We start from the raw sequence: 15,698 nt of genomic DNA, 5'->3' as shown, positions 1-15,698 counted from the left end.
AACACACCCAGGGACGAGCAGACTGACCCCACTCTGTCAATGTAACACGCCCAGGGAAGGTTAGATTGACCCCACTCTGTCAATGAAACACACCCAAGGAAGAGCAGACTGACCCCACTCTGTCAATGTAACACACCCTGGGAAGAGCAGACTGACCGCAGTCTTTCAATGTAACACATGCAGGGAAGAGTAGACTGACCCCACTCTGTCAATGTAACACACCCAGGGAAGAGCAGACGGACCTCACTCTGTCAATGTAACACACCCTGGGAAGAGCAGACTGACCACACTCTGTCAATGTAACACACCCAGGGAAGAGCAGACTGACCCCACTCTGTCAATGTAAGACACCCAGTGAAGAGTAGACTGAGCCCACTCTGTCAATGTAACACACCCAGGGAAGAGCAGACTGACCTCACTCTGTCAATGTAACACAACCAGGGAAGGGCAGACTGACCCCACTCTGTCAATGTAACACACCCAGGGAAGAGCAGACTGACCCCTTTCTGTCAACGTTTCACACCCAGGGAAGATCAGACTGACCCAACTCTGTCAATGTAACACATTCTGGGAAGAGCAGACTGACCCAACTCTGTCATTGTAACACACCCAGGGAAGAGCAGACAGACCCCTCTCTGTCATTGTAACAAACCCAGGGAAGAGCAGACTGACCTCACTCTGTCAATGTAACACACCCAGGGAAGAGCAGACTGAGCCCCCTCTGTCAACGTAACGCACCCAGGGAACAGAAGATTGACCTGGCTAGGTCAATGTAACATACCCAGGGAAGAGCAGACTGACCCCAATCTGTCAATGTAACACACCCAGGGAAGAGCAGACTGACCCCACTCTGTCAATGTCACGCACCCAGCGAAGAGCAGACTGACTGCACTCTGTCAATGTCACGCACCCAGGGAAGAGCAGACTGACCCCACTGTGTCAATGTAACACACCCAGGGAAGAGCAGACTGACCCCACACTTTCAATGTAACACATCCAGGGAAGAGCAGACTGACCCCTCTCTGTCAATGTAACACACCCAGGGAAGAGCAGACTGACCCCACTCTGTCAATGTAACACACCCAGGGAAGAGCAGACTGACCCCACTCTGTCAATGTAACACACCCAGGGAAGAGCAGATTGACCCCACTGTGTCAATGTAACACACCCAGGGAAGAGCAGACTGACCCCATACTTTCAATGTAACCCACCGAGGGAAGAGCAGACTGACCTCTCTCTGTCAATGTAACACAGCCAGGGAAGAGCAGACTGACCCCTTTCTCTCAACGTTATAAACCAAGGGAAGATCAGACTGACCCAACTCTGTCAATGTAACACACACTGGGAAGAGCAGACTGACCCCACTCTGTCAATGTAACACACCCAGGGAAGAGCAGACTGACCCCACTCTGTCATTGTAACACACCCAGGGAAGAGCAGACGGACCTCAATCTGTCAATGTAACACACCCAGGGAAGAGCAGACTAACCTCACTCTGTCAATGTAACACACCCAGGGAAAGTCAGACGGACCCTGTTCTGTCAATGTAACACACCCAGGGAAGAGCATACTGACCCCACTCTGTCAATGTAACGCACCCAGGGAAGAGCTGAATGACCCCACTCTGTCAATATCACAGACCCAGGGAAGAGCAGACTGACCCCACTCTGTCAATGTAACACACCCAGGGAAGAGCAGACTGACCCCACTCTGTCAATGTAACACACTCAGGGAAGAACACACTGACCCCACTCTGTCAATGTAACGCACCCAGGGAAGAGAAGATTGACCCCCCTCTGTCAATGTAACACACTCAGGGTAGAGTGGAATGACCCCACTCTGTCAATTTAAATCACCCAGCGAAGAGCAGACTGACCCCACTCTGTCAATGTAACACGCCCAGGGAAGAGCAGACTGACCCCACTCTGTCAATGTAAGACACCCAGGGAAGAGTAGACTGACCCCACTCTGTCAATGTAATACACCCAGGGTAGAGCAGACTGACCTCACTCTGTCAATGTAACACACCCAGGGAAGAGCAGACTGACCCCAATCTGTCAATGTAAAACACCCAGGGAAAAGCAGACTGACCCCACTCTGTAAATGTCACGCACCCAGGGAAGAGCAGACTGACCCCACTCTGTCAATGTAACACACCCAGGGAAGAGCAGACTGACCCCACTCTGTCAATGTCACGCACCCAGGGAAGAGCACACTGACCGCACTCTGTCAATGTAACACACGCAGGGAAGAGAAGACTGACCCCACTCTGTCAATGTAACACACCCAGGGAAGAGCAGACTGACCCCAATCTGTCAATGTAACACACCCAGGGAAGAGAAGACTGACCCCACTCTGTCAATGGAACACACCCAGGGGAGAGCAGACTGACACCACCCTGTCACTGTTACACTCCCAGGGAAGAACAGACTGACGCCACTCTGTCAATGTAACACACCCAAGGAAGAGCAGACTGACCCAACACAGTCAATTCAACACACGCAAGGAAGAACAGACTGACCCCACTCTGTCAATGTAACACACTCAGGGAAGAGCAGACTGACCCCAATCTGTCAATGTAACACACCCAGGGAAGAGAAGACTGACCCCAATCTGTCAATGTAACACACCCAGGGAAAAACAGACTGACCCCACTGTGTCAATGTAACACACCCAGGGAAGAGCAGACTGACCCCACTCTGTCAGTATATCACACCCAGGGAAGAGCAGACTGACCCCACTCTGTCAATGTAACACACCCAGGGAAGATCAGACTGACCCCACTCTGTCAATGTAACACACCCAGGGAAGAGTAGACTGACCCCACTCTGTCAAAGTAATACACCCAGGGTAGAGCAGACTGACCTCACTCTGTCAATGTAACACACCCAGGGAAGAGCAGACTGTCCCCACTCTGTCAATGTAACACACCCAGGGAAGAGCAGACTGACCCCACTCTGTCAATGTAAAACACCGAGGGAAGAGCAGACTGACCCCACTCTGTCAATGTCACGCACCCAGGGAAGAACAGACTGACCCCACTCTGTCAATGTAACACACCCAGGGAAGAGCAGACTGACCCCACTCTGTCAATGTCACACACCCAGGGAAGAGCACACTGACCGCTCTCTGTCAATGTAACACACCCAGGGAAGAGCAGACTGACCCCACTCTGTCAATGTAACACACCCTGGGAAGAGCAGACTGACCCCACTCTGTCACTGTAACAGACGCAGGGAAGAGCAGACTGACCCCAGTCTGTCAATCTAACGCACCCTGGGAAGAGCAGACCGACCCCACTCTGTCACTGTAACACACCCAGGGACGAACAGACTGACCCCACTCTGTCAATGTAACACGCCCAGGGAAGGGTAGACTGACCCCACTCTGTCAATGAAACACACCCAAGGAAGAGCAGACTGACCCCACTCTGTCAATGTAACACACCCTGGGAGGAGCAGACTGACCCCACTCTGTCAATGTAACACACCCTGGGAAGAGCAGACTGACCACACTCTGTCAATGTAACACACCCAGGGAAGAGCAGACTGACCCCACTCTGTCAATGTAAGACACCCAGTGAAGAGTAGACTGACCCCACTCTGTCAATGTAACACACCCAGGGAAGAGCAGTCTGACCGCACTCTGTCAATGTAACCCACCCAGGGAAGAGCAGACTGACCCCACTCTGTCAATGTAACACACCCAGGGAAAAGCAGACTGACCCCACTCTGTCAATGTAAAACACCCAGGGAAGAGCAGACTGACCCCTTTCTGTCAACGTTTCACACCCAGGGAAGATCAGACTGACCCAACTCTGTCATTGTAACACATTCTGGGAAGAGCAGACTGACCCAACTCTGTCATTGTAACACACCCAGGGAAGAGCAGACTGACCCCTCTCTGTCATTGTAACACACCCAGGGAAGAGCAGACTGACCTCACTCTGTCAATGTAACACACCCAGGGAAGAGCAGACTGACCGCACTCTGTCAATGTCACGCACCCAGGGAAGAGCAGACTGACCCCACTGTGTCAATGTAACACACCCAGGGAACAGCAGACTGACCCCACACTTTCAATATAACACACCCAGAGAAGAGCAGACGGACCTCAATCTGTCAATGTAACACACCCAGGGAAGAGCAGACTAACCTCACTCTGTCAATGAAACACACCCAGGGAAAGTCAGACGGACCCTGTTCTGTCAATGTAACACACCCAGGGAAGAGCAGACTGAACCCACTCTGTCAATGTAACACACCCAGGGAAGAACAGACTGACCCCACTCTGTCAATATAAAACACCCAGGGAAGAGCAGATTGACCCCACTCAGTCAATGTAACCCTCCCATAAAAGAGCAGACTGACCCCACTCTGTCAATGTGACACGCCCTGGGAAGAGCAGACTGACCACACTCTGTCAATGTAACACACCCTGGGAAGAGCAGACTGACCCCCACTCTGTTAATGTAACACACCCAGGGAAGTGCGCACAGACCACACTCTGTCATTGTAACACACTAAGGGAAGAGCAGACTGACCCCACTGTGTCAATGTAACACACTTGGGGAAGAGCAGACTGACCCCAATCAGTCAATGTAACACACCCAGGGAAGAGAAGACTGACCCCACTCTGTCAATGTAACCCTCCCAGGGAAGAGCAGACTGACCCCACTCTGTCAATGTAACACACCCAGGGAAGAGCAGACTGACCCCACTCTGTCAATGTAACCCACCCATAAAAGAGCAGACTGACACCACTCTGTCAATGTAACACAGCCAGGGAAGAGCAGACTGACCCCAATCTGTCAATGTAACACACCCAGGGAAAAACAGACTGACCCCACTGTGTCAATGTAACACACCCAGGGAAGAGCAGACTGACCCCACTCTGTCAATGTAAAACACCCAGGGAAGAGCAGACTGACCCCACTCTGTCAATGTAACACACCCAGGGAAGATCAGACTGACCCCACTCTGTCAATGTAACACACCCAGGGAAGAGGAGACTGACCCCACTCTGTCAATATAATACACCCAGCGTAGAGCAGACTGACCTCACTCTGTCAATGTAACACACCCAGGGAAGAGCAGACTGTCCCCACTCTGTCAATGTAACACACCCAGGGAAGAGCAGACTGAACCCACTCTGTCAATGTAAAACACCGAGGGAAGAGCAGACTGACCCCACTCTGTCAATGTCACGCACCCAGGGAAGAACAGACTGACCCCACTCTGTCAATGTAACACACCCAGGGAAGAGCAGACTGACCCCACTCTGTCAATGTCACGCACCCAGGGTAGACCACACTGACTGCTCTCTGTCAATGTAACACACCCAGGGAAGAGCAGACTGACCCCACTCTGTCAATGTAACACACCCTGGGAAGAGCAGACTAACCCCACTCTGTCACTGTAACACACCCAGGGAAGAGCAGACTGACGCCACTCTGTCAATGTAACAAACCCAGGGAAGAGCACACTGACCCCACTCTGTCAATGTAACCCACCCATAAAAGAGCAGACTGACCCCACTCTGTCAATGTCACGCACCCAGGGAAGAACTGACTGACCCCTCTCTGTCAATGTAACACACCCAGGGAACAGCAGACTGACCCCACACTTTCAATATAACACATCCAGGGAAGAGCAGACTGACCCCTTTCTCTCAACGTTATAAACCCAGGGCCGATCAGACTGACCCAACTCTGTCAATGTAACACACACTGGGAAGAGCAGACTGGCCCCACTCTGTCAATGTAACACACCCAGGGAAGAGCAGACTGACCCCACTCTGTCATTGTAACACACCCAGAGAAGAGCAGACGGACCTCAATCTGTCAATGTAACACACCCAGGGAAGAGCAGACTAACCTCACTCTGTCAATGAAACACACACAGGGAAAGTCAGACGGACCCTGTTCTGTCAATGTAACACACCCAGGGAAGAGCAGACTGAACCCACTCTGTCAATGTAACACACCCAGGGAAGAACAGACTGACCCCACTCTGTCAATATAAAACACCCAGGGAAGAGCAGACTGACCACACTCTGTCAATGTTACACACCCTGGGAAGAGCAGACTGACCCCCACTCTGTTAATGTAACACACCCAGGGAAGTCGCACAGACCACACTCTGTCATTGTAACACACTAAGGGAAGAGCAGACTGACCCCACTGTGTCAATGTAACACACTTGGGGAAGAGCAGACTGACCCCAATCAGTCAATGTAACACACCCAGGGAAGAGAAGACTGACCCCACTCTGTCAATGTAACCCTCCCAGGGAAGAGCAGACTGACCCCACTCTGTCAATGTAACACACCCAGGGAAGAGCAGACTGACCCCACTCTGTCAATGTAACCCACCCATAAAAGAGCAGACTGACACCACTCTGTCAATGTAACACAGCCAGGGAAGAGCAGACTGACCCCAATCTGTCAATGTAACACACCCAGGGAAAAACAGACTGACCCCACTGTGTCAATGTAACACACCCAGGGAAGAGCAGACTGACCCCACTCTGTCAATGTAAAACACCCAGGGAAGAGCAGACTGACCCCACTCTGTCAATGTAACACACCCAGGGAAGATCAGACTGACCCCACTCTGTCAATGTAACACACCCAGGGAAGAGGAGACTGACCCCACTCTGTCAATATAATACACCCAGCGTAGAGCAGACTGACCTCACTCTGTCAATGTAACACACCCAGGGAAGAGCAGACTGTCCCCACTCTGTCAATGTAACACACCCAGGGAAGAGCAGACTGAACCCACTCTGTCAATGTAAAACACCGAGGGAAGAGCAGACTGACCCCACTCTGTCAATGTCACGCACCCAGGGAAGAACAGACTGACCCCACTCTGTCAATGTAACACACCCAGGGAAGAGCAGACTGACCCCACTCTGTCAATGTCACGCACCCAGGGTAGACCACACTGACTGCTCTCTGTCAATGTAACACACCCAGGGAAGAGCAGACTGACCCCACTCTGTCAATGTAACACACCCTGGGAAGAGCAGACTAACCCCACTCTGTCACTGTAACACACCCAGGGAAGAGCAGACTGACGCCACTCTGTCAATGTAACAAACCCAGGGAAGAGCACACTGACCCCACTCTGTCAATGTAACCCACCCATAAAAGAGCAGACTGACCCCACTCTGTCAATGTCACGCACCCAGGGAAGAACTGTCTGACCCCACTCTGTCAATGTAACACACCCAGGGAACAGCAGACTGACCCCACACTTTCAATATAACACATCCAGGGAAGAGCAGACTGACCCCTTTCTCTCAACGTTATAAACCCAGGGCCGATCAGACTGACCCAACTCTGTCAATGTAACACACACTGGGAAGAGCAGACTGGCCCCACTCTGTCAATGTAACACACCCAGGGAAGAGCAGACTGACCCCACTCTGTCATTGTAACACACCCAGAGAAGAGCAGACGGACCTCAATCTGTCAATGTAACACACCCAGGGAAGAGCAGACTAACCTCACTCTGTCAATGAAACACACACAGGGAAAGTCAGACGGACCCTGTTCTGTCAATGTAACACACCCAGGGAAGAGCAGACTGAACCCACTCTGTCAATGTAACACACCCAGGGAAGAACAGACTGACCCCACTCTGTCAATATAAAACACCCAGGGAAGAGCAGACTGACCACACTCTGTCAATGTAACACACCCTGGGAAGAGCAGACTGACCCCCACTCTGTTAATGTAACACACCCAGGGAAGTGCGCACAGACCACACTCTGTCATTGTAACACACTAAGGGAAGAGCAGACTGACCCCACTGTGTCAATGTAACACACTTGGGGAAGAGCAGACTGACCCCAATCAGTCAATGTAACACACCCAGGGAAGAGAAGACTGACCCCACTCTGTCAATGTAACCCTCCCAGGGAAGAGCAGACTGACCCCACTCTGTCAATGTAACACACCCAGGGAAGAGCAGACTGACCCCACTCTGTCAATGTAACCCACCCATAAAAGAGCAGACTGACACCACTCTGTCAATGTAACACAGCCAGGGAAGAGCAGACTGACCCCAATCTGTCAATGTAACACACCCAGGGAAAAACAGACTGACCCCACTGTGTCAATGTAACACACCCAGGGAAGAGCAGACTGACCCCACTCTGTCAATGTAAAACACCCAGGGAAGAGCAGACTGACCCCACTCTGTCAATGTAACACACCCAGGGAAGATCAGACTGACCCCACTCTGTCAATGTAACACACCCAGGGAAGAGTAGACTGACCCCACTCTGTCAATATAATACACCCAGCGTAGAGCAGACTGACCTCACTCTGTCAATGTAACACACCCAGGGAAGAGCAGACTGTCCCCACTCTGTCAATGTAACACACCCAGGGAAGAGCAGACTGAACCCACTCTGTCAATGTAAAACACCGAGGGAAGAGCAGACTGACCCCACTCTGTCAATGTCACGCACCCAGGGAAGAACAGACTGACCCCACTCTGTCAATGTAACACACCCAGGGAAGAGCAGACTGACCCCACTCTGTCAATGTCACGCACCCAGGGTAGACCACACTGACTGCTCTCTGTCAATGTAACACACCCAGGGAAGAGCAGACTGACCCCACTCTGTCAATGTAACACACCCTGGGAAGAGCAGACTAACCCCACTCTGTCACTGTAACACACCCAGGGAAGAGCAGACTGACGCCACTCTGTCAATGTAACAAACCCAGGGAAGAGCACACTGACCCCACTCTGTCAATGTAACCCACCCATAAAAGAGCACACTGACCCCACTCTGTGAATGTCACGCACCCAGGGAAGAACTGACTGACCCCACTCTGTCAATGTAACACACCCAGGGAAGAGCAGACTGATCCCACTCTGTCAATGTCACGCACCCAGGGAAGAGCACACTGACTGCTCTCTGTCAATGTAACACACGCTGGGAAGAGCAGACTGACCCCACTCTGTCAATGTAAAACACCCTGGGAAGAGCAGACTGACCCCACTCTGTCACTGTAACACACCCAGGGAAGAGCAGACTGACCCCACTCTGTCAATGTCACGCACCCAGGGAAGAGAAGACTGACCGCACTCAGTCAACGTAACCCACTCAGGGAAGAGCAGACTGACCCCAGTCTGTCAATCTAACGCACCCTGGGAAGAGCAGACCGACCCCACTCTGTCACTGTAACACACCCAGGGACGAGCAGACTGACCCCACTCTGTCAATGTAACACGCCCAGGGAAGGTTAGATTGACCCCACTCTGTCAATGAAACACACCCAAGGAAGAGCAGACTGACCCCACTCTGTCAATGTAACACACCCTGGGAAGAGCAGACTGACTGCAGTCTTTCAATGTAACACATGCAGGGAAGAGTAGACTGACCCCACTCTGTCAATGTAACACACCCAGGGAAGAGCAGACGGACCTCACTCTGTCAATGTAACACACCCTGGGAAGAGCAGACTGACCACACTCTGTCAATGTAACACACCCAGGGAAGAGCAGACTGACCCCACTCTGTCAATGTAAGACACCCAGTGAAGAGTAGACTGAGCCCACTCTGTCAATGTAACACACCCAGGGAAGAGCAGACTGACCTCACTCTGTCAATGTAACACAACCAGGGAAGGGCAGACTGACCCCACTCTGTCAATGTAACACACCCAGGGAAGAGCAGACTGACCCCTTTCTGTCAACGTTTCACACCCAGGGAAGATCAGACTGACCCAACTCTGTCAATGTAACACATTCTGGGAAGAGCAGACTGACCCAACTCTGTCATTGTAACACACCCAGGGAAGAGCAGACAGACCCCTCTCTGTCATTGTAACAAACCCAGGGAAGAGCAGACTGACCTCACTCTGTCAATGTAACACACCCAGGGAAGAGCAGACTGAGCCCCCTCTGTCAACGTAACGCACCCAGGGAACAGAAGATTGACCTGGCTAGGTCAATGTAACATACCCAGGGAAGAGCAGACTGACCCCAATCTGTCAATGTAACACACCCAGGGAAGAGCAGACTGACCCCACTCTGTCAATGTCACGCACCCAGCGAAGAGCAGACTGACTGCACTCTGTCAATGTCACGCACCCAGGGAAGAGCAGACTGACCCCACTGTGTCAATGTAACACACCCAGGGAAGAGCAGACTGACCCCACACTTTCAATGTAACACATCCAGGGAAGAGCAGACTGACCCCTCTCTGTCAATGTAACACACCCAGGGAAGAGCAGACTGACCCCACTCTGTCAATGTAACACACCCAGGGAAGAGCAGACTGACCCCACTCTGTCAATGTAACACACCCAGGGAAGAGCAGATTGACCCCACTGTGTCAATGTAACACACCCAGGGAAGAGCAGACTGACCCCATACTTTCAATGTAACCCACCGAGGGAAGAGCAGACTGACCTCTCTCTGTCAATGTAACACAGCCAGGGAAGAGCAGACTGACCCCTTTCTCTCAACGTTATAAACCAAGGGAAGATCAGACTGACCCAACTCTGTCAATGTAACACACACTGGGAAGAGCAGACTGACCCCACTCTGTCAATGTAACACACCCAGGGACGAGCAGACTGACCCCACTCTGTCATTGTAACACACCCAGGGAAGAGCAGACGGACCTCAATCTGTCAATGTAACACACCCAGGGAAGAGCAGACTAACCTCACTCTGTCAATGTAACACACCCAGGGAAAGTCAGGCGGACCCTGTTCTGTCAATGTAACACACCCAGGGAAGAGCACACTGACCCCACTCTGTCAATGTAACGCACCCAGGGAAGAGCGGAATGACCCCACTCTGTCAATATCACAGACCCAGGGAAGAGCAGACTGACCCCACTCTGTCAATGTAACACACCCAGGGAAGAGCAGACTGACCCCACTCTGTCAATGTAACACACTCAGGGAAGAACACACTGACCCCACTCTGTCAATGTAACGCACCCAGGGAAGAGAAGATTGACCCCCCTCTGTCAATGTAACGCACCCAGGGTAGAGTGGAATGACCCCACTCTGTCAATTTAAATCACCCAGCGAAGAGCAGACTGACCCCACTCTGTCAGTATATCACACTCAGGGAAGAGCAGACTGACCCCACTCTGTCAATGTAACACGCCCAGGGAAGAGCAGACTGACCCCACTCTGTCAATGTAAGACACCCAGGGAAGAGTAGACTGACCCCACTCTGTCAATGTAATACACCCAGGGTAGAGCAGACTGACCTCACTCTGTCAATGTAACACACCCAGGGAAGAGCAGACTGACCCCAATCTGTCAATGTAAAACACCCAGGGAAAAGCAGACTGACCCCACTCTGTAAATGTCACGCACCCAGGGAAGAGCAGACTGACCCCACTCTGTCAATGTAACACACCCAGGGAAGAGCAGACTGACCCCACTCTGTCAATGTCACGCACCCAGGGAAGAGCACACTGACCGCACTCTGTCAATGTAACACACCCAGGGAAGAGCAGACTGACCCCACTCTGTCAATGTAACACACACAGGGAAGAGCAGACTGACCCCAATCTGTCAATGTAACACACCCAGGGAAGAGAAGACTGACCCCACTCTGTCAATGGAACACACCCAGGGGAGAGCAGACTGACACCACCCTGTCACTGTTACACTCCCAGGGAAGAACTGACTGACGCCACTCTGTCAATGTAACACACCCAAGGAAGAGCAGACTGACCCAACACAGTCAATTCAACACACCCAAGGAAGAACAGACTGACCCCACTCTGTCAATGTAACACACTCAGGGAAGAGCAGACTGACCCCAATCTGTCAATGTAACACACCCAGGGAAGAGAAGACTGACCTCACTCTGTCAATGTAACAAACCCAGGGAAGAGCAGACGGACCTCACTCTGTCAATGTAACACACCCAGGGAAGAGCAGACTGACACCACTCTGTCAATGTAACACACCCAAGGAAGAGCAGACTGACCCAACACAGTCAATTCAACACACCCAAGGAAGAACAGACTGACCCCACTCTGTCAATGTAACACACTCAGGGAAGAGCAGACTGACCCCAATCTGTCAATGTAACACACCCAGGGAAGAGAAGACTGACCTCACTCTGTCAATGTAACACACACTGGGAAGAGCAGACTGACCCCACTCTGTCAATGTAACACACCCAGGGACGAGCAGGCTGACCCCACTCTGTCATTGTAACACACCCAGGGAAGAGCAGACGGACCTCAATCTGTCAATGTAACACAGCCAGGGAAGAGCAGACTAACCTCACTCTGTCAATGTAACACACCCAGGGAAAGTCAGGCGGACCCTGTTCTGTCAATGTAACACACCCAGGGAAGAGCACACTGACCCCACTCTGTCAATGTAACGCACCCAGGGAAGAGCGGAATGACCCCACTCTGTCAATATCACAGACCCAGGGAAGAGCAGACTGACCCCACTCTGTCAATGTAACACACCCAGGGAAGAGCAGACTGACCCCACTCTGTCAATGTAACACACTCAGGGAAGAACACACTGACCCCACTCTGTCAATGTAACGCACCCAGGGAAGAGAAGATTGACCCCCCTCTGTCAATGTAACGCACCCAGGGTAGAGTGGAATGACCCCACTCTGTCAATTTAAATCACCCAGCGAAGAGCAGACTGACCCCACTCTGTCAGTATATCACACTCAGGGAAGAGCAGACTGACCCCACTCTGTCAATGTAACACGCCCAGGGAAGAGCAGACTGACCCCACTCTGTCAATGTAAGACACCCAGGGAAGAGTAGACTGACCCCACTCTGTCAATGTAATACACCCAGGGTAGAGCAGACTGACCTCACTCTGTCAATGTAACACACCCAGGGAAGAGCAGACTGACCCCAATCTGTCAATGTAAAACACCCAGGGAAAAGCAGACTGACCCCACTCTGTAAATGTCACGCACCCAGGGAAGAGCAGACTGACCCCACTCTGTCAATGTAACACACCCAGGGAAGAGCAGACTGACCCCACTCTGTCAATGTCACGCACCCAGGGAAGAGCACACTGACCGCACTCTGTCAATGTAACACACCCAGGGAAGAGCAGACTGACCCCACTCTGTCAATGTAACACACACAGGGAAGAGCAGACTGACCCCAATCTGTCAATGTAACACACCCAGGGAAGAGAAGACTGACCCCACTCTGTCAATGGAACACACCCAGGGGAGAGCAGACTGACACCACCCTGTCACTGTTACACTCCCAGGGAAGAACTGACTGACGCCACTCTGTCAATGTAACACACCCAAGGAAGAGCAGACTGACCCAACACAGTCAATTCAACACACCCAAGGAAGAACAGACTGACCCCACTCTGTCAATGTAACACACTCAGGGAAGAGCAGACTGACCCCAATCTGTCAATGTAACACACCCAGGGAAGAGAAGACTGACCTCACTCTGTCAATGTAACAAACCCAGGGAAGAGCAGACGGACCTCACTCTGTCAATGTAACACACCCAGGGAAGAGCAGACTGACACCACTCTGTCAATGTAACACACCCAGGGAAGAGCAGACTGAACTCACTCTGTCAATGTAACACAACCAGGGAAGATCAGACTGACCCCACTCTGTCAATGCAACACACGCAGGGAAGAGCAGACTGAATTCATTCTGTCAATGTAACCCACACATAAAAGAGCAGACTGAACCCACTCTGTCAATGTGACACGCCCTGGGAAGAGCAGACTGACCACACTCTGTCAATGTAACACACCCAGGGAAGAGCAGACTGACCCCACTCTGTCATTGTAACACACCCAGGGAAGAGCAGACGGACCTCAATCTGTCAATGTAACACACCCAGGGAAGAGCAGACTAACCTCACTCTGTCATTGTAACACACCCAGGGAAAGTCAGACTGACCCCACTGTGTCAATGTAACACACCCAGGGAAGGGCAGACTGACCCCACTCTGTCAGTATATCACACCCAGGGAAGAGCAGACTGACCCCACTCTGTCAATGTAACACACCCAGGGAAGATCAGACTGACCCCACTCTGTCAATGCAACACACGCAGGGAAGAGCAGACTGAATTCATTCTGTCAATGTAACCCACACATAAAAGAGCAGACTGAACCCACTCTGTCAATGTGACAGGCCCTGGGAAGAGCAGACTGATCACACTCTGTCAATGTAACACACCCTGGGAAGAGCAGACTGACCCCCACTCTGTCAATGTAACACACACAGGGAAGTGCACACTGACCCCACTCTGTCATTGTAACACAGCAAGGGAAGAGCAGACTGACCCCACTCTGTCAATGTAACAAACCCTGGGAGAAAAGACTGTCCCCACTCTGTCAATGTAACACACCCAGGGAAGAGCAGACTGAACCCACTCTGTCAATGTAACACACCCAGGGAAGAACAGACTGACCCCACTCTGTCAATATAAAACACCCAGGGAAGAGCAGATTGACCCCACTCAGTCAACGTAACCCTCCCACAAAAGAGCAGACTGACCCCACTCTGTCAATGTGACACGCCCTGGGAAGAGCAGACTGACCACACTCTGTCAATGCAACACACCCTGGGAAGAGCAGACTTACCCCCACTCTGTTAATGTAACACACCCAGGGAAGTGCGCACAGACCACACTCTGTCATTGTAACACACTAAGGGAAGAGCAGACTGACCCCACTGTGTCAATGTAACACACTTGGGGAAGAGCAGACTGACCCCAATCAGTCAATGTAACACACCCAGGGAAGAGAAGACTGACCCCACTCTGTCAATGTAACCCTCCCAGGGAAGAGCAGACAGACCCCACTCTGTCAATGTAACACACCCACGGAAGAGCAGACTGACACCACTCTGTCAATGTAACCCACCCATAAAAGAGCAGACTGACCTCACTCTGTCAATGCAACACAGCCAGGGAAGAGCAGACTGACCCCAATCTGTCAATGTAACACACCCAGGGAAAAACAGACTGACCCCACTGTGTCAATGTAACACACCCAGGGAAGAGCAGACTGACCCCACTCTGTCAGTATATCACACCCAGGGAAGAGCAGACTGACCCCACTCTGTCAATGTAACACACCCAGGGAAGATCAGACTGACCCCACTCTGTCAATGTAACACACCCAGGGAAGAGTAGACTGACCCCACTCTGTCAAAGTAATACACCCAGGGTAGAGCAGACTGACCTCACTCTGTCAATGTAACACACCCAGGGAAGAGCAGACTGTCCCCACTCTGTCAATGTAACACACCCAGGGAAGAGCAGACTGACCCCACTCTGTCAATGTAAAACACCGAGGGAAGAGCAGACTGACCCCACTCTGTCAATGTCACGCACCCAGGGAAGAACAGACTGACCCCACTCTGTCAATGTAACACACCCAGGGAAGAGCAGACTGACCCCACTCTGTCAATGTCACACACCCAGGGAAGAGCACACTGACCGCTCTCTGTCAATGTAACACACCCAGGGAAGAGCAGACTGACCCCACTCTGTCAATGTAACACACCCTGGGAAGAGCAGACTGACCCCACTCTGTCACTGTAACAGACGCAGGAAAGAGCAGACTGACCGCACTCAGTCAACGTAACCCACCCAGGGAAGAGCAGACTGACCCCAGTCTGTCAATCTAACGCACCCTGGGAAGAGCAGACCGACCCCACTCTGTCACTGT

The sequence above is a fragment of the Chiloscyllium punctatum genome, unplaced genomic scaffold (assembly GCF_047496795.1).
Source record: "Chiloscyllium punctatum isolate Juve2018m unplaced genomic scaffold, sChiPun1.3 scaffold_81, whole genome shotgun sequence".
Taxonomy (NCBI): domain Eukaryota; kingdom Metazoa; phylum Chordata; class Chondrichthyes; order Orectolobiformes; family Hemiscylliidae; genus Chiloscyllium; species Chiloscyllium punctatum.
Note: the sequence above shows the minus strand (reverse complement) of the source record.